Source organism: Triturus cristatus, chromosome 3_2 (assembly GCF_964204655.1).
Source record: "Triturus cristatus chromosome 3_2, aTriCri1.1, whole genome shotgun sequence".
NCBI classification, from domain to species: Eukaryota; Metazoa; Chordata; class Amphibia; order Caudata; family Salamandridae; genus Triturus; species Triturus cristatus.
Genome location: NC_140584.1, coordinates 1,166,933,632 through 1,166,941,637, shown reverse-complemented (window position 1 = coordinate 1,166,941,637; position 8,006 = coordinate 1,166,933,632). Strand labels below are relative to the sequence as shown.

The window sequence follows — 8,006 nt, the reverse complement described above, 5'->3', positions numbered from 1 at the left end:
CCATTGGGACCGATGAGATGATTCGATCGAGCAATAAGTGTACATGGTATGATCCAACTGAGTGACTTATATATATGCTCCATGCTGTCTATTGGGACCCCGCTTTATTTTCAATTATATTTGAGATTATCCTTCCTTCCATTCGGCTCCAATAACATCATGTTCATAGTTAAACTCGGGTAAAGCGTGTACATTATAAGATGGTCGCCAGTTCTCTATGATAAGGCACGTGACTACAAGTGGGCGTATGATATTTGCCCCACACACTTTAGTGGCCTCCCCGCGTTATTTAAACGGGATTGCAGAAGTCGTGGCTACGTCTTGTCGGAGGAAGTCCTGCTGCTGCTTTTTTTCGCCGATCGTAACCATCGTATTGCGGTAGGTGTGACAACAGGGTGATAATGTTTGGGTTCTTGAAACCTATTATTCTGCCTTGGGCAAGATAGAACTCTTTGGTCTGCATTATACATACTGTCCAAGTTGCACTCTTCCCATCAAATTCCAATAGACATATAAAATACAAAATATAAAGTATATATACTGTGCTGCTTTTTATATCCTTTTTAAATCCTTCTGAGGCTGACTTCTGTTTTGTATAAATTAGAGACGGATAGGTTAGAGAGGTACATGTATAGAATGGCCGTAGTAGACGTTGGACATGTTTACCTGGGGAGGTTGTTTTTATAAGTTTTATATTCTTCTTTTTGACCTTGGTTGTCCCACATTATTCGACTTTTTGGAAAATATTGTCACCTTATAGTCCGGTCATCTGGACATAGACTGCAGGTAAGATGGTACAACCGATGTAGATTTTCGGGGGTCCTTTTGAGATCCTTGATGGCAAAGTCTTGTTGTACTTGGGTTACAACATATGGATTTTGTGATTATCTTATGGAAGTTATACTGATGACTGGACTTTTGCATCTTGAATTTGAACCATCTTCCTTCTGTTTTAGGTCCAGTAATAATACTTTTACTAATATATACATTCATCTTATGAATTTGATGATTCCACGGAGATCTAGACGTGTATTTGACTCCTTGAAGGTATGCTTTACCTGTTAGAACGCCCTGCTTGCGTGGGGTTTGACTGGTATATATTATTGACTAGTTATAACTACTGGGCCAATATTTAATGATTTATATATAGACTGATATACCTGGTTAGAGTCTTCCTAACGGATTTATAATATTTTCTGCAGATTTGACTGTATTCCTCATCAATAATTAGACGGTGGAGAATTTGGGAGTAATACCTGTGGGTCGAGAGGTGTAGAATTTAAATTTACTCGTGGCTTACAACTGGACGGCCTCGTAACTTTTGCTTAGTTGTAAGTGTAGATAAATGGGCCTTTGTGCTACTAATTTTTGCCCTGATGTGTCGGTGACTAACCATGAAGGTAACTGAATTAATATGTCGTTATTTATATCACAGATTTGGATGGATGGGAATATGACCATGGGAACATCATCTCTCTTATATCCTCCTTTACTTATGGAGGCATTTTGACTTTCGCATCCAGTGGTAGGTATGTACTCTACTAACTGTTCTATACCAAGTCATGCCTTTTGTTTGACATAGTGGGAGTATGCCATGGCCAGATATAACTATGATATCTTCTACTATCGAGCCTGGCTACCAAAAATAAATCGGAATCTATATAATGTTGAATACGGCCTAAATAGGCTTCCAGTATGCTCCATGTTTATTGGGTGCTCCCCTTAGGGGACAGGTAGATTTAGACTTTAGTCTCATTCCTTTCTCATCGTTATTTCTCTTCTATCTCTCTCTTATTCGTAACTTCTTGTTCTTGAAATTACTGTGACTCAACCTAATTTTATCTCTTCCTAACCTTCTCCATCATAGGCAACTTAGAGTGAATATTAGGTAGTCACTTTTGATAAACAAAGTGACAAATAGAAATGATAAAGTAAAATATTGTGTTCTTTCTGTCCCGGTAGGGACTGTTGGCCCTCATGAAATATAAAGATCTTTTTATAATATGGATTTAGAGAGTTTGGGAACATATGATATACTGAAACTAGAAAAATTATAACTGTCCATCTGTCTTTAGGTTTTTGTCCATGTGATGTATAAAGTAATAAGGTCTTGACTATTATGATATGATACTGCGTCTAAAAACAGTCCTTGTTTGAATCTGTCTTTTCTGTTATTTCATGTCGGATGTTTTATAATTGTTGTAGGTGTTTTTATATATGTATGTTCATGTGTTTTTAACAGCCCTGAAGAAGTCCTGTACCAGGACGAAACGCGTCGGCTGTGTTGTGTTTCTATTTCTACGTAACAAGAAAATGGAATAAGGAGATAAAACTAAGGAACTTTCTTCTTTTTGTCGACTGGATTTGGACTTTATATTTGTTCCTACTGACCTGTTTGTTGTGGTGTGGTGCACCTGTGCTGTTGTTTCAAATTATTGAGTTCCTGAAGGAACAAGCATTGTGACGGTGGGTGCTGTTCGGTGTGCATATGTATCCTTGAAAGTATAAAAGGGATAGAAATTTTGGAGCAATAGTGGGTTAGGTGCTGGCAGTGAGAAGGTTCCACTGTTATCTTTAGGTCTCTTTGCAAAGATGGACACTAGCCCTCACAAAAGGAAGCCGCTGGACCTGCTGTGAGCGTTGATCGATTTTTCAGCCGCTTCTGGACATCTACTTGCTCAAAGAGGACTTCAAGGAACCCTGACTCCTGTGGTCAAGGTTGCCCCCACCTTACTCGTGGTCTGAGGAATAACCCAAGGAGGACACCCGTTGACCATACAGCATTCAGAGCATCTTTCAGCATCCTCAGCATTCTGTGTCCTCAGCAGCAGGACCATTCCATTGAAGTCTATGGCTGTTTTGATTTACAGTTGGCCTAGACTTGAGACTGCTTTAGTGAGCAGGAAATTGTCCAAATATTTCTTATGGGCCTCCCTGACCTTCTTCGTGTCGGAATTGGTCACCGAGTCCAGAGTAGCCAAACACAACTTTCCAAACCTTACGGCTACCAATGCTTGTTTGTGCTTTAGACTAAAAAAGCTGAGATTTACATTTTACTTAAAAATCTATATCTTCGGAACCCTCTGGTGGATTTTGCTCATCTTGCTGTCTAAAACTTTGTAAAAATATAATCTATTTTTATAAATTAGTGTCACATTTCTTTCATGTTGTGTGACTTTCTTATTCCGTTGTTTGGTACTTCTAAATGTTTTACACTGGTTCCTTTGTTTAAGCCTCGGTGCTCGAAGCTACAGATAACCAGGTTTGAGCAAGAGGTTTTGTAAACAAGCCTGACTGGACCCAACACATTTTTGTGAGTGTATTACACTGTTAGGTCTCACAACCACACAATATAATATATCACAATCCTCACACCCCTGCTGTCAAAAAAAGTAAGAAATACACGTGTAAAATGCATGCATGAGATAAGGAACGAAGGGGAATATTAATTGAAAATCATGCAGCGTTGTGTGATAGAGAATTGGCGGAATGTGCCTTATCTAACATGATATGGCACATTCCTGTCTTTTCTCTTCGTTGGCGCACAATGTGCAGGATTGTTTTTGTGCAGGAGGGATACCTTCCTGCGCAAAAACATATTTTCCTCTTTCTGTGTATCATAGAAAGAGGAAGTGACTCCTGTGGTCAAGGTTGCCCCACCTTACTCGTGGTCTGAGGAATAACCCAAGGAAGACACCCGTTGACCTCACAGCATTCAGAGCATCTTTCAGCATCCTCAGCATTCTGTATCCTCAGCAGCAGGACCATTCCATTGAAGTCTATGGCTGTTTTGATTTACAGTTGGCCTAGACTTGAGACTGCTTTAGTGAGCAGAAAATTGTCCAAATATTTCTTATGGGCCTCCCTGACCTTCTCCCTGTCGGAATTGGTCACCGAGTCCAGAGCAGCCAAACACAGCTTTCCAAACCTTACGGCTACCAATGCTTGTTTGTGCTTTAGACTAAAAAGCTAAGATTTACATTTTACTTAAAAATCTATAACTTCGGAACCCTCTGGTGGATTTTGCTCATCTTGCTGTTAAAACTTTGTAAAAATATAATCTATTTTTATAAATTAGTGTCAGATTTTTTTCATGTTGTGTGACTTTCTTATTCCGTTGTTTGGTACTTCTAAATGTTTTACACTGGTTCCTTTGTTTAAGCCTCGGTGCTCGAAGCTACAGATAACCAGGTTTGAGCAAGAGGTTTTGTAAACAAGCCTGACTGGACCCAACACATTTTTGTGAGTGTATTACACTGTTAGGTCTCACAACCACACAATATAATATATCACAATCCTCACAACCCTGCTGTCAAAAAACGTAAGAAATACACGTGTAAAATGCATGCATGAGATAAGGAACGAAGGGGAATATTTATTGAAAAATCATGCAGCGTTGTGTGATAGAGAAATGGCGGAATGTGCCTTATCTAACATGATATGGCACATTCCTGTCTTTTCTCTGCGCTGGCGCACAATGTGCAGGATTGTTTTTGTGCAGGAAGGGATACCTTCCTGGGCAAAAACATATTTTCCTCTTTCTGTGTATCATAGAAAGAGGAGGTATTGTCCTCGTTACGCCTCACCTGGGGATGCGTATCATTTCAACGCATTCCCAGGTCTACCAGTAATGGTAAATCTGGGATTGTATCAAAATCTCTGTGCTTATTTAAAATGTGACTGACAATGTTACAAGCCAATGACTGAAAGAAGCTGACTTAAGTAAGTCACTGTAGAGGGGGACTAACCCAAAGCTTATGCAATGTATATCAATCAATCAATCAATCAATCAATCAATCAATCAAATATTTGTAGAGCGCACTAATCACCTGTGAGGGTCTCACGGAGCCTTGGGAGAGGGAGGGGTGCAGCTACTGCTCGAATAGCCAGGTCTTGAGAAGTCTCCTGAAGGTCAGTAGGTCCTGGGTCTGTTGCATCTGTGTGGGGAGGGTGTTCCATGTCTTGGCGGCGAGGTAGGAGAAGGACCTGCCGCCAGTGGAGGTCCTGTGGATGCATGGGACGGTGGCGAGGGCGAGGTCGGCGGAGGGAAGCTGGTGGTTCGGGGTGTAGAAGGTGAGACGTTTGTTGAGGTATGCTGGTCCAGCGTTGTGGAGTGCTTTGTGGGTGTGGGTGAGGAGCTTGAAGGTGATCCTCTTGTTGACTGGGAGCCAGTTCAGGTCTTTCAGGTGGGTAGTGATGTGGGTGTGGCGGGGTATGTCAAGGATGAGGCGTGCAGAGGCGTTCTGTATGCGTTGGAGTCTTTTCTGGAGCTTGACCGTGGTTCCCGCGTAGAGGGCCTTGCCGTGGTCCAGCCTGCTGCTGACGAGAGCCTGGGTGACTGTCCTTCTGGTTGCAGTGGGGATCCATCTGTAGATCTTGCAGAGCATGCGGAGGATGTTGAAGTAGGAGGAGGAGACGGCGTTCGCTTGCTAGGTCATTGAGAGCAATGAGTCCAGGATGAACCCCAGGTTGCTTGTGAGGTCAGTGGGTGTGGGTGCGGCTCCCAGGGCAGCTGGCCACCAAGAGTTGTCCCAGGCAGAGGGGGTGGATCCGAGGATGAGGACCTCTGTCTTGTCCGAGATAAGTTTCAGGCGGCTGGTCTGCATCCAGCTGGTGACTGCCTTCATTCCTTCGTGGAGGTTGGTTTTGGCTGTGGCGGGGTTTTTGGTGAGTGAGAGGATCAATTGAGTGTCATCGGCGTAGGAGACGATGTTGAGGTTTTGCGAGCGGACGATGTTGGCGAACAGTGCCATGTAGACGTTGAAAAGGGTAGGGCTGAGGGATGATCCTTGCGGCATGCCGCAGATGAACTTGGTGGCTTCAGAACGGAATGGGGAGGCGAACCCTCTGGATTCTGTCGGTGAGGAAGGAGGTGGCCCAGTCCAGGGCTTTGACGCGTATTCCTGTGTAGTGTAGGCGTGTGCGTTGGGCGTGGTGGCAGACAGTGTCAAAGGCGGGCGAGAGGTCCAGGAGGATGAGGGCTGCGGTTTCGCCGTTGTCCAGTAGGGTCCTGATGTCGTCTGTGGCAGCGATGAGGGTGGTTTCGGTGCTGTGATTGCTGCGGAATACGGATTGGGACGGGTCCAGGATGTGGGTCAGTTGCCTGTTGATGGTCTTTTCGATGACTTTCGCTGGGAACGGAAGCACAGAGATGGGCCAGAAGTTCTTGAGGTCCTTTGGGTCCACTGTGGGTTTCTTGAGAAGGGCGTTATCGAGCATAGTGACGGAGTTGCTGTCGTTGGCGTTCTTGAGGTGGAAATTCAGGTCTCCGAGGAGGATGTAGTCTGTGGAAGCAAGAGCATGCGTGCTGACGATGTCGGAGATGGTGTCAATGAAGTGTGGCTGCGGACCGGGGGGTCTGTAGATGAGTGTTCATCTGAGTGTGATGTTGGGGTCGGTGTGGATCTGGAAGTGCAGATGTTCGGCGGTGCTGGAGGTGTCTGTTGTGCAGGTCAAGACTCTGAGGGTTTTCTTGTAGACGATGGCGATTACTCCTCCTTGTCTGTTGGTGCCGTCCCTTCTGGTGATCTTTTAGCCATCTGGGATGGCTATGGCAATGTAAGGTGCCGAGGAGGGGTTCATCCAGGTCTCTGTTAGGAATGCGACGTCTGGGGAGGCTGAGTCGAGTAGGTCCCAGAGTTGGATGGCATGCTTGTGGACGGAGCGGGTGTTGAGTAGTATGCATCTGAGGTGGTTGCGTTCTGCTCTGATGGGTGGGGTAGGACGTGCGGGTGTTCAGCGGCTGGTGAAGCTGCAGCTTCGGCAGGTGAAGAGTCCGTGGGTGAGTATCGGCTGGCCTGGAAGCAGTTTGATGATGTTGAGTCTGTGGAGGAAGCCGGCATAGTAGCGTCGTCGGATGTTGTGGCTCTCGCTGGGGCCGGGGGGTCTGGCGCAGGGTGCAGTCCAGGCGCGGACAAGCGCAGATGGGCTTGCCTTAGGCGCCCGTTTGGCACGCCAGCATCGCACCCTCTGTGCGCGTCCGCTGCGCGACGGTCGCCATTTAAGTAGGGGAGGGGGAGGGACGTGTGGCTGGGAGGTGGGAGCAGGGCGGGGAAACAATAAACGCAGTAGCAGCGTTATGGGCTACAGGGGGAATGCAGGGAAAAGCAAGAGCCAAAAGAAATAGAATATATGCTCGGGACCCAGCAGGGAGAGGTCTCGAACCCTGCCTGGGTGGGAACGTAAACTGAGCGCAGTCAGGCGGAGCTGCAGGGGAAGAGCTGATCTCTGACAGTGGGTCAGGGGTCTAGCTCGCGCTCCCCGCAGCGGTCACCATTTAAGTAGGGGAGGGGGGAGGCACGTGCGGCTGGGAGGCGTCTGCACCAGCCTGCCACCTATAGAAATGTTTCTGACCACCTGAGGTGGAAGCCCTTTGCTCTCGTGGGTCAGAAATAAAGTCTGGTCTGGGTGGGGGTGCTTCACACCTACCCCAAGTAGGAACAACATTTAAAGGCAGTGAGTCTCAAAGGTTCCCCACACTTTGTTATACTGACCAGGGCCTCTCCAGCCAGTGGAGATGCCCACCCTACTGACCAAGTCCTACTTTTGGTGGCAAGGTCAGAGGGAAAATCAGTAAGCAGGAGAGGTGTGTCCCTTTTCAGCCAGGGCCACCCCTAAGGTGGCCTGAGCTGAAGTGACCCCCTCCTTTCAAAATCCTCCATATTGCTTTAGAGGATTCTAGCCAATAAGGCTAGGGGTATGCCCCCTCCCCAGAGGAAGTGGACATACAAAAGGTGTAGGCAACCTAAGTGCAAGTATCCCATTGGCTACTATCTTGTAACCCCTGTAACACCCCTAAATTGAGTATTTAGGGGCACCCCTGAACGTTAATCCTCAGATTACTGATGACCTACGAAGAAGAGGACAAAGACGAGCAGTGCAGCTGCGAAGACTGAAGACACCAACTGACTTGGCCCCAGCCCTACTGGCCTGTCTGCAGCCCTTAAAACCCTGCTACAGAATAGTTACTTGTCCCACAGCCCAGTGACCTCCAGAACCCTGGGAGG

At 46.3% G+C, this 8,006-nt stretch overlaps 1 protein-coding gene across 9 annotated transcripts in view; it reads left to right on the top strand.

Moving 5' to 3' along the window:
* Positions 1 to 252: 252 nt before the first annotated feature.
* The window catches only part of LOC146859358 (uncharacterized), a 196,269-nt gene continuing 188,515 nt past the window's right edge, over positions 253 to 8,006 (top strand). For 5 of the 9 annotated variants that reach the window (XR_014980090.1, XR_014980087.1, XR_014980089.1 and 2 more), the window contains exons 1-3: positions 267 to 378; positions 957 to 1,047; positions 1,436 to 1,529. The gene's annotated coding sequence lies outside the window, so the exon portion shown is untranslated. Of the gene's footprint in view, positions 379 to 956; positions 1,048 to 1,435; positions 1,530 to 2,242; positions 4,024 to 8,006 lie in introns of those variants that run through there. The other 4 variants (XR_014980091.1, XM_085650032.1, XM_085650034.1 and 1 more) reach the window with 4 other exon arrangements.